Source organism: Cyprinodon tularosa, unplaced genomic scaffold, assembly GCF_016077235.1.
Source record: "Cyprinodon tularosa strain WSP-4 unplaced genomic scaffold, ASM1607723v1 ctg390, whole genome shotgun sequence".
Classification (NCBI taxonomy): Eukaryota; Metazoa; Chordata; class Actinopteri; order Cyprinodontiformes; family Cyprinodontidae; genus Cyprinodon; species Cyprinodon tularosa.
This window is the reverse complement of record NW_024039108.1, coordinates 773,572-797,760: the sequence shown is the minus strand read 5'-3', so window position 1 is coordinate 797,760 and position 24,189 is coordinate 773,572. Positions and strand designations below refer to the sequence as shown.

The 24,189-nt window shown below is 42.0% G+C and overlaps 1 protein-coding gene across 6 annotated transcripts in view; it reads left to right on the top strand.

The window, feature by feature from the left end:
* Window positions 1–6,556: 6,556 nt before the first annotated feature.
* Window positions 6,557–24,189, top strand: part of chd6 (chromodomain helicase DNA binding protein 6) — a 109,020-nt gene continuing 91,387 nt past the window's right edge. For 5 of the 6 annotated variants that reach the window (XM_038297540.1, XM_038297539.1, XM_038297538.1 and 2 more), the window contains exon 1: window positions 6,557–6,830. The gene's annotated coding sequence lies outside the window, so the exon portion shown is untranslated. Of the gene's footprint in view, window positions 6,831–6,910; window positions 7,477–24,189 lie in introns of those variants that run through there. The other variant, XM_038297537.1, reaches the window with a different exon arrangement.

Genomic DNA, 24,189 nt, shown 5'->3' with positions numbered 1-24,189 from the left:
AAGTCTACATGAAATCTATACCCTACACAGACTAATGAAATAATATCTGTAAAATTATCTATGTAAACAAACCTCATCACTTGAGAAGGTAGGTGATGCGGACGTCGTGGAAGACATTTTGTCCCGTAACGCTCGCCGTACTGTTGGGGGGGAGAAGCGGTGGGGGGGAGATGTTCATGTTGCTGCAGTCTGCAGTCTGACCGCTAGATGTCGCTAAAAGTTACACACTGTAGCTTTAAAAGCCTTTGGTACATATCCCTGTAAAAGAGATTAATCACATCTAAAATGGAGGAGGAGATCAAAGGGAATACTTCCTTAAATAACCTGGTTTGAATTGGATCTAACGTACAGGTCGAAGGCGTAGATTAAGACAACATACTTTAGCTAACTCTTAAAGTCCATCTGGATCAAATCAGTTTAAACCCAGTGCAGATTCTATGGCTACCACAGATGTTGCCTCACCTTCCAGAGACAAACCAAAAGCTTTTTAAGCTTTAGCAGTATCAGTTTATGCACCTTTGATCTAGTATGGTTATGGCAAGGTAATATAATTGCTTATAAAACAGACATCACTTAGTTAAATTGTGAAAAAAAAAAAAAAAAGCTAATAATGTTATGTGATACATTCAAAATGGCTCTTCCGAGTCAAACACTAGCCGAATGGCATCTCCCAGCGACATCCCCTCCAACTTCCAGCCTCTGGAGTGACCCTCTCCTGCATATTTTTTTACTCTGATTCCACCCTTTCACTGAATTACATGGTCTGACCAGGAGATGATGCTTCTCTTTAGATCTTAATATCCACAAATCATGACAGAAAGAATATTTTATAACAAAGATTGATGTTTAAAAAGGAATTGGAGGGGACCAACCAAGGGCCAGCCAAGGCCCCATTCAAGAATTTTGAATGGCTGATGGAGCCTAGGCGGAAGTTCAACTGAAGAAACTGATTGCTCTCCTACATCCACCTACGACACAGCCAATCAGCTCTGAACAACACCTTCACAAAAGCCAATCAGCATCCAAAGTTCAACTTAAAAGGCCTCCGATCCGCAACTTGTCTGCTCCTAGGGCACAGGCGGTGGTTGCACTGTCTGACTTCATAAAGATTCATAAAGCTTATAGTTAGAGAGGCCCTGGTTATCCTGAGTTATCTCTATAGTTATGCTGCTATAGGCTTAGGCTGCTGGAAGACATAGGGATAACTTTTCATCATTCAGCTTCATTCTATCTCTATTCTGCCATTATGTAGTATTTGTTAGTTCAATCTTTGACTTTATGCTCTCCCTGCTTTTTCTCATCATAGTAGTTTCATCTGGTCTGTTCCTGTTGGGCTGTGATTCCATCGTGGAGAGAAACGACTGCTGTGCTGCTCCTATCATTTGTAGATGATAGTGCTTGCCTGTTTTCCCGTGTTTAGTCCTGTCTCTCTTCTAGACAAAGCTATGGGCCCAGCTTTTACTGGGACTAACTTGATCTGGTCTCTTTCATCCCTTTGAGATGAAAAACGCTCAGAGCTCATCTGAATAATAATAAGACAGACTGAATAATAATACGACAGAGCCATCTGTGGAGCTACTTTACCATTAGCTTTTTCTAACCTAGAAAATCTTTATAGATCAGTGCTCCTATGGTCCTATTATATCTACAATATGCTTCTGTCTCGTTGAACCCCAGTCGACCTCGTCAGTAGGCCACTCATACTGAGCCTGGTTTTGCTGGAGGTTTCTTCATGTTAAAAGCGAGGTTTTCCTCTCCACTGTCGCTACATGCATGCTTAGTGTGAGGGATTAATATCAAGTCAATGGCAAAGTTTTTTACATTTTTCTGGGAATTTGTAACTAAAACCGTGGAAAAGGTATTGCTAAACGAAAGGTGTTAAAGTAGGTACATATTTGTAGATTTCATTTTTTTTTCCTGTGTGTCACAGATAGATGGGAAGAGAATCTGGAAAAGACCATTTAAAAAGAATGTAAACTGTAAAACTCTGTTTGAAAACTAAAAATAAAAAAAGTAAAAATATAATATCTAGCAAATTTTCAATAACAACTTGAAAAACAAAAACACGAAAAAAAAATGTTGGCTTTTTTTTTTTACATATAATTTAAAGAAAATGAAAAAAATGAAATAAAATTAAAGTGTGAGATAAAAGCAAAGTTACTATCTGGACCTTTTTTTTTTCAATCTAGGATTTGTTTTATTTTCAGTTTTGGATTTATTTTTTCGTCAAATTTCTATTTTCAAAATGTGTTGATTCTGATGAACACTGATGGAACAAAACTCCGTCCATTTTTTCCTCCGGGCTGCTCTGAACATAACAGAACGAACAATAAACGAATATAACTAACTGGGCTGCAGAAGATAAGGAATAATAAAAATGCAGATTTTAAGAAAGGATTTTTTTTTTAAATATAACTTTTTTAAGTTTTGGAACAATATGGTCTGATAAAGAATATATTTATATACCTGTTTAAGCCAAAATGATCTGACATTTAAATATGATTTCCCTACAACTGTAAGTGTTTATTTTTTTATGTTTTTACCAACAAGGCACAAACAGTGGGAACTGTTTTAAAGATACAGCCGTGATATCAGGGGGAGAGCCTCCACAGTCCAGGTGAAGCTGACAAAAAAAAGGTAGATCCTCATGATCAAGCAGCCTAAAGCCTAAAAGAAGACCGGCTTTCAGCTCCCAGGCAGCAGGGGCGGAGCTAGATGGGGGGCGAGGTGTGGCAATGGCCATTCTTAGTCAATCATTGGCCACCCCTGTGGCCGCCCCTACCATTTTTTCCCCTCTAATACCGACGGTGGCAGCAGTAATTCTCTCAAGTGGAATATTCAAAACATTTTATTTTTTCATACATTACTTATGCTATGTTCAGACCGGACGCAGCAAAAGCAGCAAAATCGCGTCTGCTGCTTAATTTTTGCTGCTTGTACCAGTTAGTTCTGACGCGCGGCTGAAGCAGCTTTGATGGTCTGGCTGCGCGGTGCAAAAGTGGCTCTGACGCACGTTGGGCGGAGCTACTCTATCCTTTCTCTGCCTTGCAGCTATATTTGCTGTGATCAGTGGGAATAAAGTAGTTTTATTATGTTTTTTAAGTGAGAAAATACACCTAAAAACGTCATCAGTGCAGTCAGGTCATCCAGATTACAATCCTGCCTCCCAATGTTATTTCTGTCGGAGCCGCTCAGACCCCCACATACCGGCGGTGCGCCGACAGAAGGAATCCCTTCAACAGCAGCCTCTGGCCGAGTCGCCTCCTCGCGGTTCACCGCGGCGGCTGGTAGGTGTTTTTCATCTAAATAATCGGATCTGCAGGCACCAGAATAATAAAAGCGAACATATTCTGCCGGCAGATGTATGCATTTTAAGTTAATTATGCGTTAATAAACTGTTTAAGAGGAGAGATCAGAGCGGTCTGTGTCATCACACTGTGTCTCTCTCCCAGCCAGCTCCAAGATCAGCTTCTCTGATTGGTTGACGCGGCGCGTCGAGCAGCAAAAATTTAATTTTTCCATCTCGAGCAGCAACGTGTTTGCGGCGCGTTGCGTTCATCAGATGCTTAAACGCGCCCGACGCGCTGCTTCAGCTGCTCAGACGCGCTGCGCCTGCTGCTCAAAACGCGCCGCGGGACCTTTTGCTGCGCCTTGACGCGCGTCAACCATTGACTTTGCATGTAAACTCGCTGCTTCTGTCGCGCCAGCTGCGTCCGGTGTGAACAAAGCATTACAGTTTTTTATATATTCAAAATTACTTGACAACAAAAATACTGAGGTAAATTATACACATCAATATACTAACATTAAAGATGATAGGTACAAAATTCTTGCTCTTTTTCAGAACTAGATTTTTTGTTATATTTAAAGAAAATTATGTGTCTCTACAAGCCATCTAGGAGTCATAGATAAATGACTATTTTAATAAAGACCTATCAAATAATCAATTAAGGCAGAATTAGTGCTTGTAAATATCAATTTTATGCAAAAATGATTATTGATACAAGTAGGTGAGTAATGACAATGGAAAAGATGAACTCAAACCTGAAAGAATTTTATCCACTATACCTGAGGTCTACAACAGGGGGTCCGCGACCCCTAGGGGGTCCACGGAGGTACTGCATGGGGGTCGTGAAAGTTTTGGTTGATTAGACTGCAATTTTTTCCACTAATTGACATGTCTATAAATCCACATTAACATGAATTCAGAACACTGTAGTAAACAGATAAATGGAGGCAGAAGATGTCTTTCAGTCATCAATGCACACATTCAGCGACACACAGGAGCTCTTTCAAGCTGGGCACCGTTTCATTTCATCAAAGGCTTAAAATGGAATAAAAATGAGTGTGCCCCATCTGGCTAATGTAGGAAAACAATTTCACAAAGAATTTAAATCAGTAGGTCACACGACCTGGAAGCTATTAAAGAAAATTCCCAACTTTTGTCTTTAAAATAATCTTAAATATTAAAAAATAGCATAAATTGCATAAAAGCAAGTGTGCCTTACATATGTTATCTATTGGCATGATTTTATATTAGTTTCATTTATTGATTTTCGTTTCTCAAGAGTTTTTGGTTCAAAAATGTATTGATGGTCTCTAACTGCACCACCACGTGTGGGAGGAGGGAGCAGCTGGACCACATCGCAGTCTCTCAGTCGGATAAACAGATCCCGCTGATTTCACGCGGCTTGAATATCCAACTTCAAACCAACTTCACCGCGGTGCAGACGGCTCAGCTGTGAGGCACTGCAGTCGACCGAAATCCCGGACCATTTTGAAATTTACCCACAGACATTTTTTTAGGAATAAAAAGTAGGACACGTCCGGGAAAAAGATGGGCTTCTGGTAGCCCTATTTAACTAGTTTTCGGAGCACATACTTTTTCACTTTTACTTAAAGCTACAGTGTGTAATTTTCAGCGACATCTAACGTCCAGACTGCAGACCGCAGCAACATGAACATCTCCCCCCCACCGCTTCTCCCCCCCAACAGTACGGCGAGCGTTACGGGACAAAATGTCTTCCACGACGTCGGAATCACCTACCTTCTCAAGTGATGAGGTTTGTTTACATAGATAATTTTACAGATAGTATTTCATTAGTCTGTGTAGGGTATAGATTTCATATAGACTTTAGATAATAAATATACCCGTTATTTTTTCTACGTCGTTGTGACGTTTTGGTGAGCTGCTTTGCATGGTGATATAAACAGACGAAGGAATTGTAGTCATTAGTTTAACAGCGAGATTGTGTTCGCTAGAAGAATATATATTCCCCGTTTACAGAGTCCAAGTCTTGTTTGTGGCACGGGGGTTACAAGGCGAGGAAGAGGGAGAGGAAGAGGGCAGAGAGGCCGGGGTGGGCGTGCAGCTAGGGCCAGGCGAGAGAGGGGTGCCAGCGGGGTGACTAGAGCAGAGGAGGAAAGGCTTGAAGATCTCCAAAGGAGCCGGAGAGAAGTAACCGAGGTATATATCCAGAAAATTATTTTACAGAAAATTACTGAATCATTACCTGTGAAACGTCAGGGACGTTGCTGAATAAGTATACTGGAGAGTAACAGCATCATCACGCAGCATGTTATTGTTTTAGACAGGTCTGAGCATCCTGTACTCCAAAAACTGCAGTGATATTAGACAATTGTGTGTGTAGGATTAATTACCTGTCCAAGAGAAAACTGGCAACTTGAGCGTCACTTTGAAAACCTTTTTCCTCCATCAGTGACTTCCATCGTGTAAATGCCGTGCCAATGTTGATCCGTGTTTTTTGTCGTTTCTTGTCACGCTTGCGTTTATTCTCGTCGTGTTTCCGCTTCTTAGATGACGGGGGTTCGGTGTCCGCCGCTTTTCGTTGTGATACAGAGTAGGCATGATCCTCCATTCGTCTGATGTTTGGCCACACAGTGCCAAACAGTTTGCAAAGTCACTCACGCCTGCCGCCTTGTTCACCTTTCTTGTTACTGAGGCGCAGTATACCTGCTTCTTCTTCTTCTTTGGTTTCAGGCAGACTAAACGCTTCTCAGGCATAATACTGCCATCTACTGTTCAGTACCGTCTCAGTTAATCTCTCTCAACTTGCCGTAGTTATTTTCGAGCGTAATGGGAGATCTCGCAATCGCTAGTTTGTTGCCTCTGCGCTTGCCGTAGCGCAAAGATGTCTGCCCCCATGGCTGCGAGACCCGCTCCTATGTAATTATAAATAACGAATTCTAAGGCAACGCAAATATTATGGTTAAAAGGCTGAGCTCGTAGGTGATGATAAATAACATAGTTATGTATAATATATTACATTTCTGACTTTATATCCCTGTAATTATTACACACTGTAGCTTTAAGTAAAGAGGTCAACGCCATACTTGAACTTTTACCGGAGTGTTTTTAAACTGCAGTATCTATACTTCTACTTAAGTAACAACTGTGTGTACTTTTGACATTTGTTAGTAAAAGCTGTAGGAAAGTATAGTTAGGCCTGACCCTGAGGTTCTATCCACCTTCGGCCCCCCTCAGTTCTCATCGGTTATTGCCTGGCCCCCCTTCTAAAAATGTTGTGGCTACGCCTCTGCCAGGCAGCAGGCTGAGCATCCGGGAAACGGAACCCAGGTCTGCAGAGGACCTGGAATGCCTCTTCCTTTGCTTCCTTTCCCTTCAGACCCGCTAATGATGGAGGAGTAAAAGGCGACATGATTGGTGGATGCAGGCAGCAGTGGAGAAATGTAAACCCGCTGGCTTTGTTGCATTAGAGGAGGAGGGGGGTGAAGACTGAACGCTCCCCTCGATGCCAGCAGCCGGTCGGTGCGGTGGGAAGCGGACTGGATCCTCCTGCAGCTCTGCGGTAAGAACCGAGACAGAACAGAAACATGCGGGGGAGGGGGGAGGGAATAAAGAAAAACAGACAACAGGCGGACATCTATGCGATTCAGCAGGAAGGGTGGAAAAAACAGCCCGGGGGTACCGCGATAGCTCTCAGACAAACCCGGCTCGGCTTGCCTTTGCGTGACAGCTGCGGGACCAATGGAAACATGCGGGAAGCCAGCTGCGCTAAAGGCTGCAGCCAATGGAAGATGTGAAACCCAGAGAGCTGAGGTTAGGCTGGCTGCAGCAGCTAAACTTCCCAGCGAATTAAAAAAAAAAAAGGCTGTTTGTGTTTTGGCTGCTGCAGAGGCCATTTTAGGGAAGAACCGAGATCTTTAAGTTCGGGATGCGGGGAGGATGTTTGCGGTGCAGATGGGGAACAAGGATGAAGTCCCGCATCCAGACTGCTGCTGGGAGCTTTATGTAGATTAAATAGACCTCCTCCTCCCCATCCCTCTCCTCCCCCTCCCTCCCCCTTCCCTGCTAATTTTTTATGCATTTTTCTAAACTGTCATGGCGATTTTGTGTCCTTGGAAATAAAAAAAGCAGCAGGCGTTTTCTTTCTTTTTTTTTTATTTTTGGGGAGGAAACGCGGAGGTGAGACTGCGGCCGGGAGTCCCGAGCAGGTGAGCTGTCCGCCGGGTTTCTGTCCTCCGATGGAAGAAGGGAGTTTTTAACGGCTGTCCACACGTGTGAGCGGAGACAGGCGGCTGCTGCTGGGATGTATTTACAGCAGCAGCAGCAGCGATGCGGTGACATTACAGAAGCTAGCACAGTGCTAGCTGCGGGGGCTAACAGCCGAACGGGTCTCCTTTTTTCTCCTCCTGCTCCTCCAGTTTCCCCCTCTCCCACCGGGAACTTCTCCCCTCATCCCCTCAGAGCTCCCAACTTATGGCAGCTCATCGAAGCTAGCCGCTTTAGCCTCTGCAGCTGCTAGCATTCATTAGTAGAGGGTTTGGAGGAGGGGGGGGGAAGCTAAGCTGTTGTTAGCCTCTTAGCTTACGGACTCCTTACAGCAGCCAGGTGAGCGCGAGAGCTCCCACTGAGTCGCACGTGACCCTCTGAGGTGACCAGGTGGAGTTGAGGGCCGCAGACAAAGGATGGCTGCTGTGAGCTGGCCTGCTTTCAGGAGCTCTTAGGGCTTCATTCTCACATCATTTGGAGGTTTTTCCTCTTTTTTTTTGTGCATTAATCAGGTTTTTCCTGATTTCTGGTTTCCCCCAATTTTTGACAAACTATAAAAAAGAAGAAAATGTGCAGAAGGTTCTACATGGGTGGTTGTTTTGCTTCTGAGAAGCTACCAACCTCTTTAGATTGGTGAATGGTTGCCCTGACAACCTCTTCTCTGTGGTTGGATAGAAAGAACAAGCACACAGCATGATGCTGCCGCTGTTCTGTGAGATCACAGGGTTTCCGCAGGTCGTAAAAAATTATAATTTTTGAAGTTAAGGCCTTAATTGGCATTAAAATTCATTAAATGTGATTATCGTGGCATTTAAAATGCTTTATATATATTAAAAAAGAATGTTTATAAAAACAATTTCTTCAGATATATTTATAATGCGATATGTTAAGCAGAACTGCTTGCGGTTGGTCGTAAAGCCGTGTGTTCGGAAAAGAAGCTCGAGGCGCAGTTGTGGTTGGGTAGGAAGAACAAGCCCACAGCATGATGCTGCCACTGTTCTGTCAGACAGGACGTACAAAACTGAAGGGATAAACAGCTATTGACTATGGGTATGCTGGTCTGACAGAACACCGGTCAGACCAGCATACGTATAGGCAATACGCATGCGCAAGGCGTCAGATTTGCGTTGATCGCTTTAGTTTTGTAAGAAGATAGTCATGCATGACTATCTTCGTACAAAACTACATGTAGTCATGTACAAAAATAACACAACAACAAACTTAACAAAAAAACAACAACATTCAGATCGCCATATGCTTCAGAAAACAACAAAAAATAAGTAAATTGTTTTTTTTGTACATGATTAAAGGGATACACGCCTGTTGAGTTAATTTAAAGTGTATTTTTCAAAACTAAAGGGATAAACTAAAGCAGGGGTCTTCAAAGTTTTCCAGGCCAAGGAGACCCAAATTGATGGCCATATGGAGCAGGGTTTGAAATAGTGTTATATCAAACTGGTCCTATAGTCACTCTATTACAGATGGAGTAATGTAACGAAAGTAATTCCTCCCTGGAATTATTAAAGTATTTCTGATTCTGATTCCTGGTTGATGGGACAGGTGTTGTGAATGAAATGGTGCCCAACTTGAAAGAGCTCCTGTGTGTCGCTGAATGTGTGCATTGATGACTGAAAGACATCTTCTGCCTCCATTTATCTGTTTACTACACTGTGTTGAATTCATGTTAATGTGGATTTAAAGACATTTCAATTAGAGGAAAAAATTGCAAGGGGGAATATAAAAAAGAAAAAGTCTAATCAACCAAAACTTTCACGACGCCCATGCAGTACCTCCATGGATCCCCTAGGGGTCGTGGACCCCCTGTTGAAGACCTCCGAACTAAAGAGATAAGGGTATTGACTCTAGGTATGCTCATCTGACAGAACACTGGCACCTCTTTCCTCTTCCACAGTGAACGCATGGTGGTTGGTGGTTTGTAGATTAGAATGGTGAACTTCACCGTCTCTGGACCAGTGGGAAAATCTGTGTTTAAAGGAAAAGTTTGGTCAGTAAGGAATAATGAATGGATCATTATCTATACCTAAAACTAATACGCTCACAGTGATTTAATGAATTTAGCATTTGTCAGTAAAAAAATAAAAACAATAATTTTCAGTGCGATCATTGAGTCTGGGAGCGGCCATTTTTGCCCAAATATAGTAGCCCCTCCCTCCTGCCATCTTCCGGCAGTGACGTCACGGTGCGGTAAGCCTAGCGCCATTCTCCCCGCTTTACAAGCAAAATCAATGGGAACTACTAGACACATCTGCAATCAACAACAATTATTGAAGATTTCCAGAGGACTTCACCATTGAAATTCACCAGAGCTATAGTGAAACTGACAATGCCCACGTGCATGGCAGCTGGATGCTGGAATACATCGGGTAAAATGAAAAAAAAAAAAAAAGAGTTATTCCACCTTTCTGATTCCTGATCCTCCACGGACGGGTTCGTCGTTGGATCGCCAACTTGAAGAGGGAGGATTTGCCATCAAACTTCTGGCCAGAGAAAAAACCCGTAATATGTAGCCAACATTTGGAAGAAGATTGTTTTCAAGATGACTTGGATAATAGCGCGTTGTGACAAACACCAGATACAGCACTGGGACTTGATCAACAGCCGATACCGCACCGTGACGTCACAAAGCAGTAGGTGGCAGTAGTGTTCTTTGACAAACATGGATGCCTCCAGTAAAGCACGTTCAACTGAAAATTACTCTTAATTAAAAACACTTATTTATTCAACAGTATGGAATACTTTCATATTTAAAGTACTTTCAGAAAGTTGAATTCTGAATGTGACCAGACTTTTCCTTTAGAAAAAAATGTCTATCGGTTGTTTCTTCCACCTAAGTGGATGTTTTCAGGTCCAGCAGAGTTACAGTGGACCTCCTGGCACTCCTCGACCGTGCTGGTCATGTCTTGGTGGTTGCGTGGTCAGTTGGTCCCCTCTTCCATGTTTGATGAGATGTTAAAAGCTTGGGAAGATGTTTAGAAGCTTATTCTGCCACAAACAGACCAGCTGGAGCCTCACTCAGGTGGACTTCCTTTAACTTAAAGTTGCAGTGGTTTTGTTAAGTGTTGCTTCCTGTGATGAACGCTTATAAGGTTTAATATTAAGGTTCAGATACGTTTTTTGTACTTTTCAGGTCCAACAGAAAAAAAAGAGGCTTAAATATCAGAGCAACTCTTTTTTTTTTCTGATTAGATGAGAGCCAATAAATGGGAAATATTCCAGCCCTGACCTCTGACACTGATTGTTGTATTGGCATCAGATGATTCACCTGTAGAGCTTCTTGGGTCGAGCAAAGCTGAAAGGATGCTGACCATATGAGGAGCTGTTTTCTCTGTACGACTGGGTGGCAGCATTTTCCCAGACTGCTTCTCCTGTGGAGCCACAGGCAGAGGATGGTGTCGGTGTTTTTACAACCCATTTATTTGGTCTTTCTCTTAAATCAGGGTTCCTTCTTTGCCTTGAAACACGTCCAACTTTCCTGTACGACAACAGCTAATAGTGGAGTTGCAGCTTTTAAGGGCCTTTTTCTGGATGGGGTATTTAATTCTGGTTTATAGATGTGTGTAGAAGGATAACTGAGGTAATCACGTATACTGGGGACATTCGGCATTAAACTCTGTCATTTTATCTAATTGTTTTATTTTATTCTTACGACGGAGTATTAGGGCCAGGTTACAGATTTTTTTTTTTTTTTTAGAATAAAATCGTAACATGAAGAGAATTACCTGAGTCCACTTTGACATCCTGCCCAATTTCATGCTGATGCTAAAATATTTCCTTATTTCTCAAACTAGAGCCAAACTATAACTTCACATGATGCTAGACATTCCTCATTTTAGGGAAGTTATGACTTTTTTCTTGTAATATTACATTATTACCGTAATTTTACAACTTCATTGTAATTTTACGACTTTATTCTCTTAAATTTTTTGTCTTTATTCTCATAATGTTACGACTTTATTCTAGTAATTTTACAACTTTATTCTCGTAATGTTAGGACTTTATTCTCATAATTTTACGACTTTATTCTTGTAATAGAAGAAAAAAAATCTCTAGCCTGGCCCTAATACTCTGTCATAGTTTCTAGCATAAAGGACTATTCTAAAAAAGGAAAGTTTTCACTAACTGTGATCTAGCTCTCTGTTTTTAGTTTAATCCAGCAATCAGTGCTGGCAGAGACATTGTGCTGTTAGCAGAGCTTCTAAACAGGTGGTTCTAGTTGGTCTTCAGGGAATGTTAAAACTCTGCTTCTCCATCCACCACGATAACTGCTAGCATCTCTTTTCCTATCCTGTTCTCCCCTTTTCTAATATCCTCTCCTTCCAAACAGCAGAGAACTGTACGATTTTTTTTTTTCAATCGTTACACGCAGCTACAGCTGAAACTCTATGACAAAACCGCAGGGTTTAAAAGTCCGCATCTTACGATATACACTATATTGCCAAAAGTATTTGCTCACCTGCCTTGACTCACATATGAGCTTAAGTGACATCCCGTTCCTAATCCATAGGGTTCAATATGACGTCGGTCCACCCTTTGCAGCTAGAACAGCTTCAACTCTTCTGGGAAGGCTGTCCACAAGGTTTAGGAGTGTGTTTATGGGAATTTTTGACCATTCTTCCAGAAGCGCATTTGTGAGGTCGCACACTGATGTTGGACGAGAAGGCCTGGCTCTCAGTCTCCGCTCTAATTCATCCCAAAGGTGTTCTATCGGGTTGAGGTCAGGACTCTGTGCAGGCCAGTCAAGTTCATCCACACCAGACTCTGTCATCCATGTCTTTATGGACCTTGCTTTGTGCACTGGTGCACAGTCATGTTGGAAGAGGAAGGGGCCAGCTCCAAACTGTTCCCACAAAGTTGGGAGCATGGAATTGTCCAAAATGTCTTGGTATGCTGAAGCATTCAGAGTTCCTTTCACTGGAACTAAGGGGCCAAGCCCAGCTCCTGAAAAACAACCCCACACCATAATCCCCCCTCCACCAAACTTTACACTTGGCACAATGCAGTCAGACAAGTACCGTTCTCCTGGCAACCGCCAAACCCAGACCCGTCCATCAGATTGCCAGATGGAGAAGCGCGATTCGTCACTCCAGAGAACGCGTCTCCACTGCTCTAGAGTCCAGTGGCGGCGTGCTTTACACCACCGCATCCGACGCTTTGCATTGCACTTGGTGATGTATGGCTTGGATGCAGCTGCTCGACCATGGAAACCCATTCCATGAAGCTCTCTGCGCACTGTTCTTGAGCTAATCTGAAGGCCACATGAAGTTTGGAGGTCTGTAGTGATTGACTCTGCAGAAAGTTGGCGACCTCTTCGCACTATGCGCGTCAGCATCCGCTGACCCCGCTCCGTCAGTTTACGTGGCCTACCACTTCGTGGCTGAGTTGCTGTCGTTCCCAAACACTTCCATTTTCTTATAATACAGCTGACAGTTGACTGTGGAATATTTAGGAGCGAGGAAATTTCACGACTGGATTTGTTGCACAGGTGGCATCCTATCACAGTTCCACGCTGGAATTCACTGAGCTCCTGAGAGCGACCCATTCTTTCACAAATGTTTGTAAAAACAGTCTGCATGCCTAGGTGCTTGAATTTATACACCTGTGGCCATGGAAGTGATTGGAACACCTGATTCCAATAATTTGGATGGGTGAGCAAATACTTTTGGCAATATAGTGTATGTTCTGACACTGTGCGACCTGACGCTCTGATGCGATCTACCTGCTCACACTGTACGTCTAAAAACCATGTGGGACGCAGCTTTGCAGTGAGATGGCGCTACACGGACTCGTCTATCCGGAAGCCAAACGAGTAGAAGAGGAATATGAAGCTCACTAGAAAGAAATGTGCTGCTATGGCAGTTTGTGTAATTTTGTGCTGAAAGCCCTTAAAAGAAAAGACAACAACGTTTTTGGACAAAGACATGGCTGAGCAGCGAGGGAGTGCAGGTGGCGCAGTGGATAGCGCACATGTCCAATGTGCGGAGGCCCTAGTCCTCGAAGCGGCCATCCTGGGTTCGAATCTGACCTGTGGTCCTTCGCCGCATGTCTCTCCCCCTCTCTGCTACCCCCATTCCTGTCAGCCGACTGTCTGAAAAACATGAGTAGCGAGTGCTGTAAAAAAGAAAACCTTTTCCCTCATTTTTAAATTTTTTTTTGGGAAAGTAACATGCTTCACCTGTGGGTATTGCCGCAAAAACAAAAAAAAAAACAAAAAACAAACAAGATATAGCTGAGCAAATATGGATATTATGGTCTTATCAATTTTACAGAAAGAACTCCATTTTCATTTGAGAGGAAGAAGAATCTTTGTTTGCCCAATGAGCGATTTGCTCACGACAGCCGACTGAATTTCAAACTTGTTTGGTTTGTCCTTTCTGTAAATATGGAGCAACATGGGTCAATAATAAAAAGATGGTGCTATGATTAAAAAAAGGAAGAAAAAATTCTGACAGAACCACAGAAAGTTTATTCTGGATCCATTAAACAGTGGAAATAATCTGGACCGGACTCTGGATCCATTCATGGTTCTGCTCTAGCAGGCCAGAGCTCTGGCTTTACTTCTTTTGGAAATAACAGTCAGGCTATGATTACGAATGAACAGCATCGCCCCCATCTGGTCGATGAGAACTTTACAACACTGAAAGAAATTCCTTCTTAGCGGATGTAATTCATTGATTTGACAGAATAAAGTTTAATCTAATCAAGCACTAATCAACAGTCGTAAGTCAATCATTTGTTTATATCCCTTATATATATATATATATATATATATATATATATTAGGGGTGGAACGGTTCACAAAATCCACGGTTAGGTTCGATTCACGGTATCTGGTCACGGTTTTCGGTTCAATTCGATACATGTTGATTGTTACACTGAAATCCCATAAAAATTTATGAATTTAATGAAAAAATCCCCCCAAAAATAATGGATTGTAATTATTTTACATGATCCGCAGAAACCCTGGATCATTTCCGTATGTTTTGCTGCTTTGAATTTAATCATCTCCGCATGCTCTCTACCATCTCCAAGGGACTCAGAGGGGAGCGGACGAAGCCACAGTGGAGGCTGTAGGCTTTGCTTTGAGCAGCCGGTCTGGAGTGCAGCGGGGCGGAGCGGGGGTTGCTGACAGAGTATGAGGGATTTCGGGGTTAGCATGACATGTTGCTGTTAGCATAAACAAAATGTGTTGCACAATGCTTGCACACTGTTGCACTTTTATCCACAACTTTCTTTTCGCCGTCATCGTAGGTCACTCTAAATGCAAAGTGGTCCCATACAGCAGACCTATAAAGTGCTGCTGGCGCGTCTTCCAACTCCTGTTCTTTCCCACTCGCCATACCGACACAATTCTCCACAACAACTGATTTTTTTCCCCTGCTACACCCGGCTAAGCTGCTTCGCTTCTTCATCTTCTTCTTGTTTACTACTGGCGGTTGGCTTTGGTCGCAGTACCGCCACCTTCTGCTCTGGAGTGTAAACGCTTCCTCTATGAGAAAAAGGAGCAGCGCATGAACCGAACGAAACACACGCGAACCGAACCGAGACAGTTGAACCGAACGATTCTGACGGTTTTCATAAATCGTCCCATCCCTAATATATATATATACAATTTGTGTTTTTCAGTAAAAATAATAAATTTCTTCTGCACTATTATAGACACTGTGTAGATGTAGTATTTTGGAAAAAAAATTCTTTTGAGGAACAATTTGTAGTTGTGACCTTGAGATGAGCAAAAGAAAAAAAGGGGGGGGGGGGGGGGGGGTTCCCTTTATTGAGGAAGTTATTCATGTTTCTCATTTTTAACTTTTTTCTGGGTGCAGTGGTGGCACCAGGGCCAAAGCCTATAATCCTTATGGAGGCCTGAAGGCTGATTTATTCTCAGAAACCAGGTCGTCTGAGGGTGTTTCACAGTGAACTGTAATGTTCCCCCGCCCCGTCCGTAGACACTCTGGTGTGCCTCTCCAAAATAGTAGCATGACCGCAGACAGGAGGCCTCTGATTGGTCAATTCTACATCTGCTCTACACTATTAGTATTTCCCGTTTGGTACCTTACCGGCTTGTTTTGTTTGTATGACCACCATTGTGGAAAACGACCAGCTGGAAGAGCGAGGTGCGCGACAACGCTTGGACCCTTTTTCCACCTGGATCCCCGCTCTTTTCGGCCCTCGTGTCCCTCCGTTGTCGCACAAACTCGCCCCCACTTCCTCACCGCTTCGGCCGTTTCTAGACCCACAGCTAGTTCCTGATTGTCCCTCTTGGGTTGCGGCGTGGAATAACATAGTGCAGACCACGCTTCAATATTGGGCATAAATCAAAAATATCTGCGACAAGCTCACTGTGACACACTGCTGCGGGAGTATAACCAGCTCTTAAAGGGGAGCAATTATTTATATTTTTTTTTTACATTGGCGCCTTGATTTTACGTTATTATATCATGTTCTACTCACCCATATGAGTTTTGTGTCATATGGGTGAGTATGGTCAGAACGGCTCCAAATGACACAAAACATCTGGGTGAGTAGAACATGATGTAATAACGTAAAATCAAGAGGCCAATGTAAAAAAATCGGCGTTCCCCTTTAAGTCTTGATGCAGCTCACAGGTCCGAGTTCCATGCTGTTGACCTTTGCTGCATGTCTTCTCTCTCTCCCTCACGTTTCCTGTCTGTCTTCTTTCAAAAATAACAAAATAAAAGCCACTGGTGCCTGGAAAAAAAAGTCTCCCTGTATTTAGGTAATTAGATTATCTGTGCTTTAAACAAAGACATGATCTGGTTAAACCATTGTGTAATGGGAGAGCTGTGGTGGATTTCCATTTAAGAGGGATGCGTCCTTCAGCAACTACAGAAGGAAAGGCTTCACTTCCAGATTTCTACTGGAGAATCAGGTCTTTTCTTCTAGAACTTGGTGAGGTGTGAATCGTTTTTGTGAGAACCTTGGACATAGTTTTAAAAACTACGGTCAAAGGCCTGAAACTTCGTCTTTGACGTCTAGATACAACTTCAGAGGTTCATTAAAGGCTTCCTCGTTTGGTTTGTTTTGGTGGTTAAAGAGGACCTTATGAAAGAACGAAAGAAAGAAAGAAAGAGTTGGTGAGGCGAGATGGAGAACAGTTATTTAAGTGAATTTGATTGAATTTTAGGTCACAGAGGACTAAAGGTATGACATGTCTTCCGTGTCATTTCTATTCAGCTGGCCTGATTCCAGGTTTTCTAAAAAAGACGTTTTTTCTGAAACCGAAAGGTGGAGAATTCCTTTACCAGCTGTATCTATAAGCCTAATTTCAAAAAAGTTGAAAAACAATCCACTGGACTGTTTCCCAGTTTTAAGACTTTTAGCTTCCCATCTAGGAAGCTTTTTTACTTGAAAATGTCAGAAATGAAGTTGAGTTGGAGGCTTTATAGGACAGGCCTAACTTTCTGAAGGACTGGTGCGGACATGTCCCCACCAATAATTTCAATACATAAGGAGGATAATCACTCATGTAGCTGAAAGGGAAAACATTCATCAATCAATCCACATTTTTCTAGATGGATGATGAATAAAATGAATAAGGTTCACAATGAATTAAATTGTGTACTTACTAGGGAGGCATGATATCTTGCTGTTGGCATCAGAATCCTTTGTTGTTCATCCTTTTTTTACACATTGTCTAACTATCCATAAATATCAATATCTGTATATTGTGGTTATTTTGTTCTCAACAATAGGAAAGCATTTAGTAAATATATGTTTGAGCTCATACTTGAAAAATACAAACCCTTTTGAAAGCGTTTGTGTCGAGCAACTATAGGTCCATCAGCCACCACTCTTAGGCCGTCCACACGAAGCCAAACCCTGGCCTAAACGCACAAATTTTTCACCAAACCAGCCTCTCATCCACACGAAGCCGGCGTTTCGGGGGTCTGTAAACAATCTTTTTTTTATTCAGCCTTCAGAGTGGGAAGATTCTGAAACGCCGTTTTCGCGTTTCCATCTTTACGCTCTAACCGCATTTTTTTTTTACACACATGAATCATAGCGTCGCCTCTAAACACGCATGCGCAACACAGTATCACAACAACAACAGCTGCTCATGCTACTCACCCTGCTGTCAGGCTTACAACAGAATCTTCTTCTTCTGGAATATCTCCAGGAAGAACAGAGCAATATCGACGACATAGTTCAGCACCTGAATTTGACTTAACCACGAAAATGGACCCGCAGGGCAACCATGTATAAATATTAGTGCGCATGCCCAACATTTCGTCCCCTTTTTTTGCTTTGGCACCACAGCGCCACTTACAGGCCTGGCATACATTTTGCAGCGTTTTCATGCATTCGTGTGGACGATCACATTTATTTTACGTCTCCGTCTTTACGGCAAACGTTTTGGAAAATATCAGCGTTTCGTGTTCGCTTTGACTTCGTGTGGACGGGGCCTTAGAGGGTCCCCACCAACTTTCATCACAAAGTTACACCCTTGCTTTATAGAGACAACCAAAAACAAAGCCTTGTTTTGGCTTAGAAAACAAGCAGATTGAAATGTGTGAACGGGTCCGCCCCTTTGGAATGGGGGTCGTTTGAGTTTTTTGTTAGTTTGCAATACCTGCTACTGGCAACACCTCGTCTGTTCAATTCCCTCTAACGACCCCCCCTTTCAGAGACAAAGATAGATATTGGTTATTGCAGGCTAACAAAGAAGCCCAACGACCCCCATTCCTAATGGGCAGAACGGCTCTTCCGTTTCAATTTTAATCTTTTCTAAGCCAAAACAAGGCTTTGTTTTTGGTCCACTCTATAGTCTCAAACTGAACGCTATTTCTGACATTTTGAACTGAGAAAGCTTCCTGGATGGGAAGCGAAACATCTTCAAACTTGGAAACAAAGTGGATTGATTTTTAACTTTTTTGGAATAACTATGACCTGGATGACTGAGAAGCTTCACCAACCTTTAAGCTTAAAGTCAAAATGTTCTCCTTCATCTGATTAATCCTCTTCATGTCCCGCTGGATGTCCATGTCTTGGTATGTCTCTCCTCGTTCAGGTTAAGGACTTAAAAGAGCTCTGAGAGATGTTAAATTGAACCAGAACTTTTCCCTGACCTGTCTGCTGTCAGCCAGTGCCGCTCAGTTTAATTTATCTAATAAACTCATCGAACATTGAAACTGAGTCACATTTATCCTTATTCAACACTGTAAATACTGCAGAATGGAAGAATAGAGATAGAATGAAGCAAAGAGAGGAAAAGTGGTCCCTATGTCCTCCTGCAGTCTAATCCTATAGCAGCATAACTATAGCGATAGCTCAGGATAACATGAGCCACTCTAACTATAAGCTTTATCAAAAAGGAAAGTTTTAAGCCTAGCCTTAAAAGTAGACAGGGTGTCTGACTCACAGACTAAAACTGGTAGTTGGTTCCACAGGAGAGGAGCCTGATATCTAAAAGATCTGCCTCCCATTCTATTTTTAGAAATTCTAGTAAACCTGCAGATTGAGAGTGAAGTGCTTTGTTAGGAACATAAGGAACAATCAACCGGTAAACAAGCTAGTATAGGAGAGATATGATCTCTGTTTTTAATTTTCATCAGAACTCTGGCTGCAGCATTTTGGATCAGCTGAAGGCTTTTAACTACAGTTTGTGGACTTCCTGATAGCAAAGAATTACAATAGTCCAGCCTTGAAATAACAAATGCATGGACTAGTTTCTCAGCATTACCCCTGGACATGATATTTTTAATTTTGCAATATTGCGCAGATGAAAGAAGGACATTCTAGAAACCTCTTTGATATGGGATTTAAATGACAGGTCCTGATGGAAAAATAACACCAACATTTTTTACTTTATTATCTGAAATCAGTTTATTCCCATCCAAATGAAGTGACTGACTAATCAGCTTCTTTTCCAAAGACTCTGGTCCAAAGACTATAACTTCTGTCAGGCTTAATGATGAATCAAGTGGACATGGTGTTTTACATCTCTGCACATCTGAAAACATGCTAGCAATTAGCACGGTACTATAGATGGTGAATATTGTGAGTTAATGCACTTCATCGAGTATAGTTTTATCATTCCTCAGAGAGCAACCAGAACCACCTGTTAAAAAGCTCCGCTAACAGCAGATTCTCTCAGCTCTGGTTGTTGGACTGTTGTTACACTAAAAACAGAGAGCTATACCACAGTTAACGTTCACTTTCTGAAACCAAGTGGCAAACAGTCTGACAGGATGCCAGAGTGAGTTACCCTGTCTGTTAATGATAGTTTGACCTCTCTGTTCAAGGATAAGTTTTCACATAGTGTGTTTAATAACCTAATCTTTCCCTTATAAATAAGTTTAGGACTGAAATAATCTGATTATTCATGGTTATTTAAAATATCATTACTAATTTAGTTATGGATTAATTATTAAAAGTATAGTGGAGGATGTTCTTTTTCCTGGTGGATCATCTAAATAAATGTTCCTCCTAACTGTCAATCATTCTGGTGATATGTTTACGTAAGGCTGTCCTGCGTGCTCGTCCCCATTTTCACTTACCTGTGATGAGTCTGATTTGGTGGAAAAATAAAAATTTTGGAAAGTAAGCTTGTATGCAAACAGTAACTTTTAAACACAGCGTGCACGAGGAGAAATGGGCTTGTGCACCCTTTTGCACATGTTTAATAGGCGTTCCCTCTTAGAATCGGGTGCAAGGTTGTGCAGGTGCATTTTTATTTTTAAATGTACAGGGCGGGTCTTTTCAAAAATTCAGAAAATCCTCCACTACACCTTAACTATTCAGTTCAGTTTATTTCTATAGCGCCAATTCACAACACAAGTCATCTAAAGGCACTTTACAGTTCACCAGATCATACAGTCAGATAGATTCAATGTTTTCTAAGCAAAACCAGTTGATTGCATCGACTCATTGACTCGAAGGCAATCCCTCACACTAACCATGCTTGTAGCGACAGTGGAGAGGAAAAACTCCCTTTTAACAGGAAGAAACCTCCAGCAGAACCAAGCGGTCATCTGCTGAGGCCGACTGGGGTTCAAGGAGACAGAAGCAGAGATATAAAAAGCAGCTGTAAAAGGCGGCCCCGTCCAGGAAACACACAGCCAGGCAGACGAGCTCCGAGCCAGCTCCCATGCCAGAGGACGAAGAGAGCACATCCACTCAGTCACGGTCAGAGAAACAGGACTAAACTAAATAAACAGGCTGATCTCCAACAACTAGAAACAAAGGTGTTGATGGCAGCAGCACAGCTGATATTTCTCTCCAGGATGGAGTCACAGCCAAACAGGAACAGACCAGATGAAGCTACGGTACTATGAGAAAAAGCAGAGAGAGCAGAACGTTAGAGATTGAACTAACAGATTCTGCAGAGTGGGAGAATAGAGATAGAATGATGAAATAAGGGTCCCTATGTCCTCCAGCAGTCTAAGCCTATATCAGCATAACTATAGAGATACACTATATTGCCAAAAGTATTTGCTCACCTGCCTTGACTCACATATGAGCTTAAGTGACATCCCGTTCCTAATCCATAGGGTTCAATATGACGTCGGTCCACCCTTTGCAGCTAGAACAGCTTCAACTCTTCTGGGAAGGCTGTCCACAAGGTTTAGGAGTGTGTTTATGGGAATTTTTGACCATTCTTCCAGAAGCGCATTTGTGAGGTTGCACACTGATGTTGGACGAGAAGGCCTGGCTCTCAGTCTCCGCTCTAATTCATCCCAAAGGTGTTCTATCGGGTTGAGGTCAGGACGCTGTGCAGGCCAGTCAAGTTCATCCACACCAGACTCTGTCATCCATGTCTTTATGGACCTTGCTTTGTGCACTGATGCACAGTCATGTTGGAAGAGGAAGGGGCCAGCTCCAAACTGTTCCCACAAAGTTGGGAGCATGGAATTGTCCAAAATGTCTTGGTATGCTGAAGCATTCAGAGTTCCTTTCACTGGAACTAAGGGGCCAAGCCCAGCTCCTGAAAAACAACCCCACACCATAATCCCCCCTCCACCAAACTTTACACTTGGCACAATGCAGTCAGACAAGTACCGTTCTCCTGGCAACCGCCAAACCCAGACCCGTCCATCAGATTGCCAGATGGAGAAGCGCGATTCGTCACTCCAGAGAACGCGTCTCCACTGCTCTAGAGTCCAGTGGCGGCGTGCTTTACACCACCGCATCCGACGCTTTGCATTGCACTTGGTGATGTATGGCTTGGATGCAGCTGCTCGACCATGGAAACCCATTCCATGAAGCTCTCTGCGCACTGTACTTGAGCTAATCTGAAGGCCACATGAAGTTTGGAGGTCTGTAGTGATTGACTCTGCAGAAAGTTGGCGACCTCTTCGCACTATGCGCGTCAGCATCCGCTGACCCCGCTCCGTCAGTTTACGTGGCCTACCACTTCGTGGCTGAGTTGCTGTCGTTCCCAAACACTTCCATTTTCTTATAATACAGCTGACAGTTGACTGTGGAATATTTAGGAGCGAGGAAATTTCACGACTGGATTTGTTGCACAGGTGGCATCCTATCACAGTTCCACGCTGGAATTCACTGAGCTCCTGAGAGCGACCCATTCTTTCACAAATGTTTGTAAAAACAGTCTGCATGCCTAGGTGCTTGAATTTATACACCTGTGGCCATGGAAGTGATTGGAACACCTGATTCCAATAATTTGGATGGGTGAGCAAATACTTTTGGCAATATAGTGTAGCTCAGGATAACCTGAGCCACTCTAACTGTAAGCTTCATCAAAAAGGAAAGTTTTAAGCCTAGCCTTAAAAGTAGACAGGGTGTCTGCCTCACTCATTAAAACTGGTAGTTGGTTCCACAGGAGAGGAGCCTGATAACTAAAAGATCTGCCTCCAATTCTACTTTTAGAAATTCTAGGAACGATATTAAGAATTCAAACTTCTGAAAGTACTTTAAATATGAAATTGTTACATACTGTTCAAACATGGAAGAGGAGAGCCAGGAGGTTCACTGTAACTCTGCTGGACCTGCAAACTTCCACTAAGGTGGAAGAAACAACCGATAGACTTGAAAACCTGCAACAGTGATGAGGTTTTTTTTTTTTTTAATGGAAAAGTCCGGTCATATTCAGAATACAAACTTCTGAAAGTACTTTAAATATGAAATTATTACACACTGTTGCATAAATAAGTGTTTTTAATTAGGAGTAATTTTCATGTGAATGTGATTTACTGGAGGCATCCATGTTTATTAAAGAACACTACTGCCACCTACTGGTTTGTGACGTCACGGTGCGGTATCGGCTGTTGATCAAGTCCCAGTGCTGTATCTGGTGTTTGTCACAACGCGCTATTATCCAAGTCTGAATATGACCAGACTTTTCCTTTAACTTAGAAAAGCCTTCTCCGTGTACTAATTGCTATTATATCTTCTTCCAAGTGCTCAGCATTAATACATAGAATGGGACGATTATTTTCTCTTATAAACTCATCAATCGACAATCATAACTCGATTATTTGTGTACATTCCTACTTAATATTAATTTAAATATCAAAATTCAATTCGATTATTCTTCTCGCGATTTAGAAATAATTTCTGTCTTAGCTGAAACACTTTTTGAGTTACAGTTCTGCAACATGTTGACTCTAGTGTTATATCAGCACTTCATGCTGGATTAATAATGAAGTGTTTTTTCATGGTGCCTGTGAGGACAGTGGAAAATGCTTTTTTTGAAAGCTTTTAAGACTCCATCTTTACGAAATCACAAGAATACATTTTTATTATTGGGCCCTTATATTATAGAAGTTGATAAAAACAGCTCTGTATTTAGATTTAAAGGAAAATGTGATGGGTTTACAGTAGGGATGCACGATATTGGGATTTTGGCCGATATCCTGATATTTTAAAACTCGTGTAGCCGATAACCGATATCGATACCGATGTTAAAGCTGGACAAAAATAAGTAGCCATTGAAAATAGCAGTTTTGTTATCCATTTCTGACACTTTGAAAAATAATATACTCAAATATATTTTCATATGCTGATATCAAATTGATTTTAAAAAACGCGGTATCGATCTATTTTACTTTCAAAATCTCGTGAAATTTAATCGTTCTGTTACAAACTCGTGATATTTTGCAAATTCTTGTGAGATTTTGTTAGTAAATTAGATCGATACCGCGTCAATATATCAACATATAAAAATATGGCAACATTTCGTGAATGTTCGGGGGATTTCGTAGCATAACGATGACATATAGCAATATTTCATTAGTAAAAGAGATTGATATGGTGTTTTTAAATGGCAATATATCAGCATAGGAAGATATTGGGATTAGGGCTGCAACTAACGATTATTTTAAAAATCGATGAATCGGACGATTATTTTTTCGATTAATCGATGAATCGGACAAAAAATATTTTTTATATTAACCTCTTTATTCCAAAATAAACATTTTAGACAGAACAAACAAGCACACAAGTACAGGTTGCTCATTAACTGTACTGGTGCAATATGAAAAATAAATGTTTGTGTTAAAACTACGCAAACTTACATGAGAAATGTAGCTGTACATCCACAAAATATAGGGTACTTTGTTTCATAAAGCGCAAAAAAAGACATTTTTGTTTTTAAAAGCCCCTAAGGGGTTCAAACAATAGGCCCCCCATTTCAACAAATGAGTTTTTTTTAGACT